Below are 13,988 nucleotides of genomic sequence, written 5' to 3' on the forward strand. Positions count from 1 at the left end.
CCACTGAACCTTTCCTATCCGTGTACCTGCCCGTATCCCTCTAAACATTTCCCATTCCTGTATCTGTCCGTATCCCACTAAACATATCCTGTCCGTATCCCTCTAAACTTGTCCCATTCCTGTACCTGTTAATATCCCTCTAAACCTTTCCTATCCGTGTACCTGTCCGTATCCCTCTAAACGTTTCCTATCCGTGTACCTGTCCGTATCCCTCTGAACGTTTCCTATCCGTCTACCAGCCCATATCCCTCTAAAACTTTCATATTCCTGTACCTGTCCGTATCCCACTAAACATATCCTGTCCGTATCCCTCTAAACTTGTCCCATTCCTGTACCTGTTAATATCCCTCTATACCTTTCCTATCCGTGTACCTGTCCATTTCCCTCTAAACGTTTCCTATCCGTGCACCTGTCCGTATCCCGCTAAACGTATAGTATCCGTGTACCTGTCCGTATCCCTCTGAACGTTTCCTATCCGTGTACCCATCCGTATCCCTCTAAACATTTCCCTTTCCTGTATCTGTCCATATCCCTCTTAAACTTAACTATCCGTTTCCCTGTCCTTATCCCTCTAAACCTTTACTATCCGTGCACCTGTCCATATCCCTCTAAACCTTTGCTATCCGTGTCCCTGTCCATATTCCTCTAAACCTTTCCTATCAGTGTACCCGTCCGTATCCCTCTAAACCTTTCCTATCTGTGTACCCGTCCGTATCCCTCTAAACCTTTCCTATCCGTGTACCCGTCCGTATCCCTCTAAACCTTTTCCATTCCTGTACCTGTCCGTATCACTCTAAACTTTTCCTGTCCATATCCCTCTAAACCTTTCCTATTCGTGTCCCTGTCCATATCCCTCTAAACCTTTCCGATTCCTGTACCCGTCCGTATCCCTCTAAACCTTTCCTATCCGTGTACCTGTCCATATGCTTCAAAACCTTTCCTATCCGTGTACCTGTCCATTTCCCTCTAAACCTTTCCTATCCGTGTACCTCTCCGTATCCCTCTAAACGTTTCCTATCCGTGTACCTGTCCGTATCCCTCTAAACGTTTCCTATCCGTCTAACTGCCCGTATCCCTCTAAACCTTTCCCATTCCTGTACCCGTCCGTATCCCACTCAACCTTTCCTGTCAGTATCCCTCTAAATCTTTCCCATTCCTGTACCTGTCCATATCCCTCTAAACCTTTCCTATCTGTGAACCTGTTCGTATCCCTCTATACCTTTCAAATCCGTGTACCCGTCCGTATCCCACTAAACCTTTCCCTTTCCTGTACCCGTCCATATACCTCTAAACCTTTACTATCCGTTTCCCTGTCCATATCCCTCTAAACCTTTCCCATTCTTGTACCTTTCCATATACCTCTAAACCTTTCCAATTCCTGTACCTTCCGTATCCCTCTAAACCTTTCCTATCCGTGTACCTGTCCATATCCTTCAAAACCTTTCCTATCCGTGTACCTGTCCATTTCCCTCTAAACATTTCCTATCCGTGTACCTGTCCGTATCCCTCTAAACGTTTCCTATCCGTGTACCTGTCCGTATCCCTCTGAACGTTTCCTATCCGTCTACCTGCGCATATCCCTCTAAAACTTTCCCATTCCTGTACCTGTCCGTATCCCACTCAACCTTTCCTGTCCGTATACCTCTAAATCTTTCCCATTCCTGTACCTGTCCATATCCCTCTAAACCTTTCCTATCTGTGTACCTGTTCGTATCCCTCTATACCTTTCATATCCGTGTACCCGTCCGTATCCCTCTAAACCTTTCCTATCCGTTTCCCTGTCCATATCCCTCTAAACCTTTCCCTTTCCTGTACCTATCCATATCCCTCTAAACCTTTCCTATCCGTTTCCCTGTCCATATCCCTCTAAACCTTTCCCATTCTTGTACCTGTCCATATCCCTCTAAACCTTTCCTATTCCTGTACCTTCCGTATCACTCTGAACCTTTCCTATCCATGTACCCATCCTTATCCCTCTAAACATTTCCCTTTCCTGTATCTGTCCATATCCCTCTTAACCTTAACTATCCGTTTCCCTGTCCTTATCCCTCTAAACCTTTACTATCCGTGCACCTGTCCATATCCCTCTAAACCTTTTCCATTCCTGTACCTGTCCGTATCACTCTAAACCTTTCCTGTCCGTATCCCTCTAAATCTTTCCTATCCGTGTACCTGTCCGTATTCCTCAAAACCTTTCCTATCTGTGTACCCGTCCGTATCCCTCTAAACCTTTCCTATCCGTGTACCCGTCCGTATCCCTCTAAACCTTTTCCATTCCTGTACCTGTCCGTATCACTCTAAACTTTTCCTGTCCATATCCCTCTAAACCTTTCCTATTCGTGTCCCTGTCCATATCCCTCTAAACCTTTCCGATTCCTGTACCCGTCCGTATCCCTCTAAACCTTTCCTATCCGTGTACCTGTCCATATGCTTCAAAACCTTTCCTATCCGTGTACCTGTCCATTTCCCTCTAAACCTTTCCTATCCGTGTACCTCTCCGTATCCCTCTAAACGTTTCCTATCCGTGTACCTGTCCGTATCCCTCTAAACGTTTCCTATCCGTCTAACTGCCCGTATCCCTCTAAACCTTTCCCATTCCTGTACCCGTCCGTATCCCACTCAACCTTTCCTGTCAGTATCCCTCTAAATCTTTCCCATTCCTGTACCTGTCCATATCCCTCTAAACCTTTCCTATCTGTGAACCTGTTCGTATCCCTCTATACCTTTCAAATCCGTGTACCCGTCCGTATCCCACTAAACCTTTCCCTTTCCTGTACCCGTCCATATACCTCTAAACCTTTACTATCCGTTTCCCTGTCCATATCCCTCTAAACCTTTCCCATTCTTGTACCTTTCCATATACCTCTAAACCTTTCCAATTCCTGTACCTTCCGTATCCCTCTAAACCTTTCCTATCCGTGTACCTGTCCATATCCTTCAAAACCTTTCCTATCCGTGTACCTGTCCATTTCCCTCTAAACATTTCCTATCCGTGTACCTGTCCGTATCCCTCTAAACGTTTCCTATCCGTGTACCTGTCCGTATCCCTCTGAACGTTTCCTATCCGTCTACCTGCGCATATCCCTCTAAAACTTTCCCATTCCTGTACCTGTCCGTATCCCACTCAACCTTTCCTGTCCGTATACCTCTAAATCTTTCCCATTCCTGTACCTGTCCATATCCCTCTAAACCTTTCCTATCTGTGTACCTGTTCGTATCCCTCTATACCTTTCATATCCGTGTACCCGTCCGTATCCCTCTAAACCTTTCCTATCCGTTTCCCTGTCCATATCCCTCTAAACCTTTCCCTTTCCTGTACCTATCCATATCCCTCTAAACCTTTCCTATCCGTTTCCCTGTCCATATCCCTCTAAACCTTTCCCATTCTTGTACCTGTCCATATCCCTCTAAACCTTTCCTATTCCTGTACCTTCCGTATCACTCTGAACCTTTCCTATCCATGTACCCATCCTTATCCCTCTAAACATTTCCCTTTCCTGTATCTGTCCATATCCCTCTTAACCTTAACTATCCGTTTCCCTGTCCTTATCCCTCTAAACCTTTACTATCCGTGCACCTGTCCATATCCCTCTAAACCTTTTCCATTCCTGTACCTGTCCGTATCACTCTAAACCTTTCCTGTCCGTATCCCTCTAAATCTTTCCTATCCGTGTACCTGTCCGTATTCCTCAAAACCTTTCCTATCAGTGTACCCGTCCGTATCCCTCTAAACCTTTCCTATCCGTGTACCCGTCCGTATCCCTCTAAACCTTTTCCATTCCTGTACCTGTCCGTATCACTCTAAACATTTCCTGTCCGTATCCCTCTAAATCTTTCCTATCTGTGTACCTGTCCATATCCCACTAAATCTTTCCTATCCGTGTACCTGTCCGAATCCCTCTAAACATTTCCTATCCGTCTACCTGCCCATATCCCTCTAAACCTTTCCCATTCCTGTACCTGTCCGTATCCCACTCAACCTTTCCTGTCCGTATCCCTCTAAATCTTTCCCATTCCTGTACCTGTCCATATCCCTCTGAACCTTTCCTATCTGTGTACCTGTGCATATCCCTCTAAACCTTTCCCATTCCTGTACCTGTCCGTATCCCTCTAAACCTTTCCTGTCCATATCCTCTAAACCTTTCCTGTTCGTGTCCCTGTCCGTAACCCTCTAAACCTTTCCATTCCTGTACCCGTCCGTATCCTTCTAAACCTTTCCTCTCCGTTTACCTGTCCATATCCCTCCAAACATTTCCTATCCGTGTTCCTGTCCATATCCCTCAAAAACTTTCCTATCCATGTACCTGTCCATTTCCTTCTAAACCTTTCCTATCCGTGTACCTGTCCATATGCTTCAAAACCTTTCCTATCCGTGTACCTGTCCGTTTCCCTCTAAACCTTTCCTATCCGTGTACCTGTCCGTATCCCTCTAAACGTTTCCTGTCCGTGAACCTGTCCGTATCCCTCTAAACGTTTCCTATCCGTCTAACTGCCCGTATCCCTCTAAACCTTTCACATTCCTGTACCCGTCTGTATCCCACTCAACCTTTCCTGTCCGTATCCCTCTAAATCGTTCCCATTCCTGTAACTGTCCATATCCCTCCAAACCATTCCTATCTGTGTACCTGTTCGTATCCCTCTATACCTTTCCTATCCGTGTACCTGTCCATTTCCCTCTAAACATTTCCTATCCGTGCACCTGTCCGTATCCCTCTAAACGTTTCCTATCCGTGTACCTGTCCGTATCCCTCTGAACGTTTCTTATCCGTGTAACCATCCGTATCCCTCTAAACAATTCCCTTTCCTGTATCTGTCCATATCCCTCTTAAACTTAACTATCCGTTTCCCTGTCCTTATCCCTCTAAACCTTTACTATCCGTGCACCTGTCCATATCCCTCTAAACCTTTGCTATCCGTGTCCCTGTCCATATTCCTCTAAAGCTTTCCGATCAGTGTACCGGTCCGTATCCCTCTAAACCTTTCCTATCTGTGTACCCGTCCGTATCCCTCTAAACCTTTCCTATCCGTGTACCCGTCCGTATCCCTCTAAACCTTTTCCATTCCTGTACCTGTCCGTATCACTCTAAACTTTTCCTGTCCATATCCCTCTAAACCTTTCCTATTCGTGTCCCTGTCCATATCCCTCTAAACCTTTCCGATTCCTGTACCCGTCCGTATCCCTCTAAACCTTTCCTATCCGTATACCTGCCCGTATCCCTCTAAACCTTTCCCATTCCTGTACCTGTCTGTATCGCTCTAAACCTTTCCTATCCGTGAACCTGCCCGTATCCCTCTAAACCTTTCCCATTCCTGTACCTGTCCGTATCCCACTGAACCTTTCCTATCCGTGTACCTGCCCGTATCCCTCTAAACATTTCCCATTCCTGTATCTGTCCGTATCCCACTAAACATATCCTGTCCGTATCCCTCTAAACTTGTCCCATTCCTGTACCTGTTAATATCCCTCTAAACCTTTCCTATCCGTGTACCTGTCCGTATCCCTCTAAACGTTTCCTATCCGTGTACCTGTCCGTATCCCTCTGAACGTTTCCTATCCGTCTACCTGCCCATATCCCTCTAAAACTTTCATATTCCTGTACCTGTCCGTATCCCACTAAACATATCCTGTCCGTATCCCTCTAAACTTGTCCCATTCCTGTACCTGTTAATATCCCTCTATACCTTTCCTATCCGTGTACCTGTCCATTTCCCTCTAAACGTTTCCTATCCGTGCACCTGTCCGTATCCCGCTAAACGTATAGTATCCGTGTACCTGTCCGTATCCCTCTGAACGTTTCCTATCCGTGTACCCATCCGTATCCCTCTAAACATTTCCCTTTCCTGTATCTGTCCATATCCCTCTTAAACTTAACTATCCGTTTCCCTGTCCTTATCCCTCTAAACCTTTCCTATTCGTGTCCCTGTCCATATCCCTCTAAACCTTTCCGATTCCTGTACCCGTCCGTATCCCTCTAAACCTTTCCTATCCGTGTACCTGTCCATATGCTTCAAAACCTTTCCTATCCGTGTACCTGTCCATTTCCCTCTAAACCTTTCCTATCCGTGTACCTCTCCGTATCCCTCTAAACGTTTCCTATCCGTGTACCTGTCCGTATCCCTCTAAACGTTTCCTATCCGTCTAACTGCCCGTATCCCTCTAAACCTTTCCCATTCCTGTACCCGTCCGTATCCCACTCAACCTTTCCTGTCAGTATCCCTCTAAATCTTTCCCATTCCTGTACCTGTCCATATCCCTCTAAACCTTTCCTATCTGTGAACCTGTTCGTATCCCTCTATACCTTTCAAATCCGTGTACCCGTCCGTATCCCACTAAACCTTTCCCTTTCCTGTACCCGTCCATATACCTCTAAACCTTTACTATCCGTTTCCCTGTCCATATCCCTCTAAACCTTTCCCATTCTTGTACCTTTCCATATACCTCTAAACCTTTCCAATTCCTGTACCTTCCGTATCCCTCTAAACCTTTCCTATCCGTGTACCTGTCCATATCCTTCAAAACCTTTCCTATCCGTGTACCTGTCCATTTCCCTCTAAACATTTCCTATCCGTGTACCTGTCCGTATCCCTCTAAACGTTTCCTATCCGTGTACCTGTCCGTATCCCTCTGAACGTTTCCTATCCGTCTACCTGCGCATATCCCTCTAAAACTTTCCCATTCCTGTACCTGTCCGTATCCCACTCAACCTTTCCTGTCCGTATCCCTCTAAATCTTTCCCATTCCTGTACCTGTCCATATCCCTCTAAACCTTTCCTATCTGTGTACCTGTTCGTATCCCTCTATACCTTTCATATCCGTGTACCCGCCCGTATCCCTCTAAACCTTTCCTATCCGTTTCCCTGTCCATATCCCTCTAAACCTTTCCCTTTCCTGTACCTATCCATATCCCTCTAAACCTTTCCTATCCGTTTCCCTGTCCATATCCCTCTAAACCTTTCCCATTCTTGTACCTGTCCATATCCCTCTAAACCTTTCCTATTCCTGTACCTTCCGTATCACTCTGAACCTTTCCTATCCATGTACCCATCCGTATCCCTCTAAACATTTCCCTTTCCTGTATCTGTCCATATCCCTCTTAACCTTAACTATCCGTTTCCCTGTCCTTATCCCTCTAAACCTTTACTATCCGTGCACCTGTCCATATCCCTCTAAACCTTTTCCATTCCTGTACCTGTCCGTATCACTCTAAACCTTTCCTGTCCGTATCCCTCTAAATCTTTCCTATCCGTGTACCTGTCCGTATTCCTCAAAACCTTTCCTATCAGTGTACCCGTCCGTATCCCTCTAAACCTTTCCTATCCGTGTACCCGTCCGTATCCCTCTAAACCTTTTCCATTCCTGTACCTGTCCGTATCACTCTAAACATTTCCTGTCCGTATCCCTCTAAATCTTTCCTATCTGTGTACCTGTCCATATCCCTCTAAATCTTTCCTATCCGTGTACCTGTCCGAATCCCTCTAAACATTTCCTATCCGTCTACCTGCCCATATCCTTCTAAACCTTTCCCATTCCTGTACCTGTCCGTATCCCACTCAACCTTTCCTGTCCGTATCCCTCTAAATCTTTCCCATTCCTGTACCTGTCCATATCCCTCTAAACCTTTCCTATCTGTGTACCTGTTCGTATCCCTCTATACCTTTCATATCCGTGTACCTGTCCGTATCCCTCTAAACCTTTCCCTTTCCTGTACCCATCCATATCCCTCTAAACCTTTCCTATCCGTTTCCCTGTCCATATCCCTCTAAACCTTTCCCTTTCCTGAACCTATCCATATCCCTCTAAACCTTTCCCATTCTTGTACCTGTCCATATCCCTCTAAACCTTTCCTATTCCTGAACCTTCCGTATCACTCTGACCCTTTCCTGTCCATGTACCCATCCGTATCCCTCTAAACATTTCCCTTTCCTGTATCTGTCCATATCCCTCTTAACCTTAACTATCCGTTTCCCTGTCCTTCTCCCTCTAAACCTTTACTATCCGTGCACCTGTCCATATCCCTCTAAACCTTTCCTATCTGTGTACCTGTACATATCCCTCTAAATCTTTCCTATCCGTGTACCTGTCCGAATCCCTCTAAACATTTCCTATCCGTCTACCTGCCCATATCCCTCTAAACCTTTCCCATTCCTGTACCTGTCCGTATCCCACTCAACCTTTCCTGTCCGTATCCCTCTAAATCTTTCCCATTCCTGTACCTGTCCATATCCCTCTGAACCTTTCCTATCTGTGTACCTGTGCATATCCCTCTAAACCTTTCCCATTCCTGTACCTGTCCGTATCCCTCTAAACCTTTCCTGTCCATATCCTCTAAACCTTTCCTGTTCGTGTCCCTGTCCGTAACCCTCTAAACCTTTCCATTCCTGTACCCGTCCGTATCCTTCTAAACCTTTCCTCTCCGTTTACCTGTCCATATCCCTCCAAACATTTCCTATCCGTGTTCCTGTCCATATCCCTCAATAACTTTCCTATCCATGTACCTGTCCATTTCCTTCTAAACCTTTCCTATCCGTGTACCTGTCCATATGCTTCAAAACCTTTCCTATCCGTGTACCTGTCCGTTTCCCTCTAAACCTTTCCTATCCGTGTACCTGTCCGTATCCCTCTAAACGTTTCCTGTCCGTGAACCTGTCCGTATCCCTCTAAACGTTTCCTATCCGTCTAACTGCCCGTATCCCTCTAAACCTTTCACATTCCTGTACCCGTCTGTATCCCACTCAACCTTTCCTGTCCGTATCCCTCTAAATCTTTCCCATTCCTGTAACTGTCCATATCCCTCCAAACCATTCCTATCTGTGTACCTGTTCGTATCCCTCTATACCTTTCCTATCCGTGTACCTGTCCATTTCCCTCTAAACATTTCCTATCCGTGCACCTGTCCGTATCCCTCTAAACGTTTCCTATCCGTGTACCTGTCCGTATCCCTCTGAACGTTTCTTATCCGTGTACCCATCCGTATCCCTCTAAACAATTCCCTTTCCTGTATCTGTCCATATCCCTCTTAAACTTAACTATCCGTTTCCCTGTCCTTATCCCTCTAAACCTTTACTATCCGTGCACCCGTCCGTATCCCTCTAAACCTTTCCTATCTGTGTACCCGTCCGTATCCCTCTAAACCTTTCCTATCCGTGTACCCGTCCGTATCCCTCTAAACCTTTTCCATTCCTGTACCTGTCCGTATCACTCTAAACTTTTCCTGTCCATATCCCTCTAAACCTTTCCTATTCGTGTCCCTGTCCATATCCCTCTAAACCTTTCCGATTCCTGTACCCGTCCGTATCCCTCTAAACCTTTCCTATCCGTGTACCTGTCCATATGCTTCAAAACCTTTCCTATCCGTGTACCTGTCCATTTCCCTCTAAACCTTTCCTATCCGTGTACCTCTCCGTATCCCTCTAAACGTTTCCTATCCGTGTACCTGTCCGTATCCCTCTAAACGTTTCCTATCCGTCTAACTGCCCGTATCCCTCTAAACCTTTCCCATTCCTGTACCCGTCCGTATCCCACTCAACCTTTCCTGTCAGTATCCCTCTAAATCTTTCCCATTCCTGTACCTGTCCATATCCCTCTAAACCTTTCCTATCTGTGAACCTGTTCGTATCCCTCTATACCTTTCAAATCCGTGTACCCGTCCGTATCCCACTAAACCTTTCCCTTTCCTGTACCCGTCCATATACCTCTAAACCTTTACTATCCGTTTCCCTGTCCATATCCCTCTAAACCTTTCCCATTCTTGTACCTTTCCATATACCTCTAAACCTTTCCAATTCCTGTACCTTCCGTATCCCTCTAAACCTTTCCTATCCGTGTACCTGTCCATATCCTTCAAAACCTTTCCTATCCGTGTACCTGTCCATTTCCCTCTAAACATTTCCTATCCGTGTACCTGTCCGTATCCCTCTAAACGTTTCCTATCCGTGTACCTGTCCGTATCCCTCTGAACGTTTCCTATCCGTCTACCTGCGCATATCCCTCTAAAACTTTCCCATTCCTGTACCTGTCCGTATCCCACTCAACCTTTCCTGTCCGTATCCCTCTAAATCTTTCCCATTCCTGTACCTGTCCATATCCCTCTAAACCTTTCCTATCTGTGTACCTGTTCGTATCCCTCTATACCTTTCATATCCGTGTACCCGCCCGTATCCCTCTAAACCTTTCCTATCCGTTTCCCTGTCCATATCCCTCTAAACCTTTCCCTTTCCTGTATCTGTCCATATCCCTCTTAACCTTAACTATCCGTTTCCCTGTCCTTATCCCTCTAAACCTTTACTATCCGTGCACCTGTCCATATCCCTCTAAACCTTTTCCATTCCTGTACCTGTCCGTATCACTCTAAACATTTCCTGTCCGTATCCCTCTAAATCTTTCCTATCTGTGTACCTGTCCATATCCCTCTAAATCTTTCCTATCCGTGTACCTGTCCGAATCCCTCTAAACATTTCCTATCCGTCTACCTGCCCATATCCTTCTAAACCTTTCCCATTCCTGTACCTGTCCGTATCCCACTCAACCTTTCCTGTCCGTATCCCTCTAAATCTTTCCCATTCCTGTACCTGTCCATATCCCTCTAAACCTTTCCTATCTGTGTACCTGTTCGTATCCCTCTATACCTTTCATATCCGTGTACCTGTCCGTATCCCTCTAAACCTTTCCCTTTCCTGTACCCATCCATATCCCTCTAAACCTTTCCTATCCGTTTCCCTGTCCATATCCCTCTAAACCTTTCCCTTTCCTGAACCTATCCATATCCCTCTAAACCTTTCCCATTCTTGTACCTGTCCATATCCCTCTAAACCTTTCCTATTCCTGAACCTTCCGTATCACTCTGAACCTTTCCTGTCCATGTACCCATCCGTATCCCTCTAAACATTTCCCTTTCCTGTATCTGTCCATATCCCTCTTAACCTTAACTATCCGTTTCCCTGTCCTTCTCCCTCTAAACCTTTACTATCCGTGCACCTGTCCATATCCCTCTAAACCTTTCCTATCTGTGTACCTGTACATATCCCTCTAAATCTTTCCTATCCGTGTACCTGTCCGAATCCCTCTAAACATTTCCTATCCGTCTACCTGCCCATATCCCTCTAAACCTTTCCCATTCCTGTACCTGTCCGTATCCCACTCAACCTTTCCTGTCCGTATCCCTCTAAATCTTTCCCATTCCTGTACCTGTCCATATCCCTCCAAACCATTCCTATCTGTGTACCTGTTCGTATCCCTCTATACCTTTCCTATCCGTGTACCTGTCCATTTCCCTCTAAACATTTCCTATCCGTGCACCTGTCCGTATCCCTCTAAACGTTTCCTATCCGTGTACCTGTCCGTATCCCTCTGAACGTTTCTTATCCGTGTACCCATCCGTATCCCTCTAAACAATTCCCTTTCCTGTATCTGTCCATATCCCTCTTAAACTTAACTATCCGTTTCCCTGTCCTTATCCCTCTAAACCTTTACTATCCGTGCACCCGTCCGTATCCCTCTAAACCTTTCCTATCTGTGTACCCGTCCGTATCCCTCTAAACCTTTCCTATCCGTGTACCCGTCCGTATCCCTCTAAACCTTTTCCATTCCTGTACCTGTCCGTATCACTCTAAACTTTTCCTGTCCATATCCCTCTAAACCTTTCCTATTCGTGTCCCTGTCCATATCCCTCTAAACCTTTCCGATTCCTGTACCCGTCCGTATCCCTCTAAACCTTTCCTATCCGTGTACCTGTCCATATGCTTCAAAACCTTTCCTATCCGTGTACCTGTCCATTTCCCTCTAAACCTTTCCTATCCGTGTACCTCTCCGTATCCCTCTAAACGTTTCCTATCCGTGTACCTGTCCGTATCCCTCTAAACGTTTCCTATCCGTCTAACTGCCCGTATCCCTCTAAACCTTTCCCATTCCTGTACCCGTCCGTATCCCACTCAACCTTTCCTGTCAGTATCCCTCTAAATCTTTCCCATTCCTGTACCTGTCCATATCCCTCTAAACCTTTCCTATCTGTGAACCTGTTCGTATCCCTCTATACCTTTCAAATCCGTGTACCCGTCCGTATCCCACTAAACCTTTCCCTTTCCTGTACCCGTCCATATACCTCTAAACCTTTACTATCCGTTTCCCTGTCCATATCCCTCTAAACCTTTCCCATTCTTGTACCTTTCCATATACCTCTAAACCTTTCCAATTCCTGTACCTTCCGTATCCCTCTAAACCTTTCCTATCCGTGTACCTGTCCATATCCTTCAAAACCTTTCCTATCCGTGTACCTGTCCATTTCCCTCTAAACATTTCCTATCCGTGTACCTGTCCGTATCCCTCTAAACGTTTCCTATCCGTGTACCTGTCCGTATCCCTCTGAACGTTTCCTATCCGTCTACCTGCGCATATCCCTCTAAAACTTTCCCATTCCTGTACCTGTCCGTATCCCACTCAACCTTTCCTGTCCGTATCCCTCTAAATCTTTCCCATTCCTGTACCTGTCCATATCCCTCTAAACCTTTCCTATCTGTGTACCTGTTCGTATCCCTCTATACCTTTCATATCCGTGTACCCGCCCGTATCCCTCTAAACCTTTCCTATCCGTTTCCCTGTCCATATCCCTCTAAACCTTTCCCTTTCCTGTATCTGTCCATATCCCTCTTAACCTTAACTATCCGTTTCCCTGTCCTTATCCCTCTAAACCTTTACTATCCGTGCACCTGTCCATATCCCTCTAAACCTTTTCCATTCCTGTACCTGTCCGTATCACTCTAAACATTTCCTGTCCGTATCCCTCTAAATCTTTCCTATCTGTGTACCTGTCCATATCCCTCTAAATCTTTCCTATCCGTGTACCTGTCCGAATCCCTCTAAACATTTCCTATCCGTCTACCTGCCCATATCCTTCTAAACCTTTCCCATTCCTGTACCTGTCCGTATCCCACTCAACCTTTCCTGTCCGTATCCCTCTAAATCTTTCCCATTCCTGTACCTGTCCATATCCCTCTAAACCTTTCCTATCTGTGTACCTGTTCGTATCCCTCTATACCTTTCATATCCGTGTACCTGTCCGTATCCCTCTAAACCTTTCCCTTTCCTGTACCCATCCATATCCCTCTAAACCTTTCCTATCCGTTTCCCTGTCCATATCCCTCTAAACCTTTCCCTTTCCTGAACCTATCCATATCCCTCTAAACCTTTCCCATTCTTGTACCTGTCCATATCCCTCTAAACCTTTCCTATTCCTGAACCTTCCGTATCACTCTGAACCTTTCCTGTCCATGTACCCATCCGTATCCCTCTAAACATTTCCCTTTCCTGTATCTGTCCATATCCCTCTTAAACTTAACTATCCGTTTCCCTGTCCTTATCCCTCTAAACCTTTACTATCCGTGCACCTGTCCATATCCCTCTAAACCTTTGCTATCCGTGTCCCTGTCCATATTCCTCTAAAGCTTTCCGATCAGTGTACCGGTCCGTATCCCTCTAAACCTTTCCTATCTGTGTACCCGTCCGTATCCCTGTAAACCTTTCCTATCCGTGTACCCGTCCGTATCCCTCTAAACCTTTTCCATTCCTGTACCTGTCCGTATCACTCTAAACTTTTCCTGTCCATATCCCTCTAAACCTTTCCTATTCGTGTCCCTGTCCATATCCCTCTAAACCTTTCCGATTCCTGTACCCGTCCGTATCCCTCTAAACCTTTCCTATCCGTATACCTGCCCGTATCCCTCTAAACCTTTCCCATTCCTGTACCTGTCTGTATCGCTCTAAACCTTTCCTATCCGTGAACCTGCCCGTATCCCTCTAAACCTTTCCCATTCCTGTACCTGTCCGTATCCCACTGAACCTTTCCTATCCGTGTACCTGCCCGTATCCCTCTAAACATTTCCCATTCCTGTATCTGTCCGTATCCCACTAAACATATCCTGTCCGTATCCCTCTAAACTTGTCCCATTCCTGTACCTGTTAATATCCCTCTAAACCTTTCCTATCCGTGTACCTG

The sequence above is a fragment of the Hypanus sabinus genome, chromosome 9, assembly GCF_030144855.1.
Source record: "Hypanus sabinus isolate sHypSab1 chromosome 9, sHypSab1.hap1, whole genome shotgun sequence".
NCBI classification, from domain to species: Eukaryota; Metazoa; Chordata; class Chondrichthyes; order Myliobatiformes; family Dasyatidae; genus Hypanus; species Hypanus sabinus.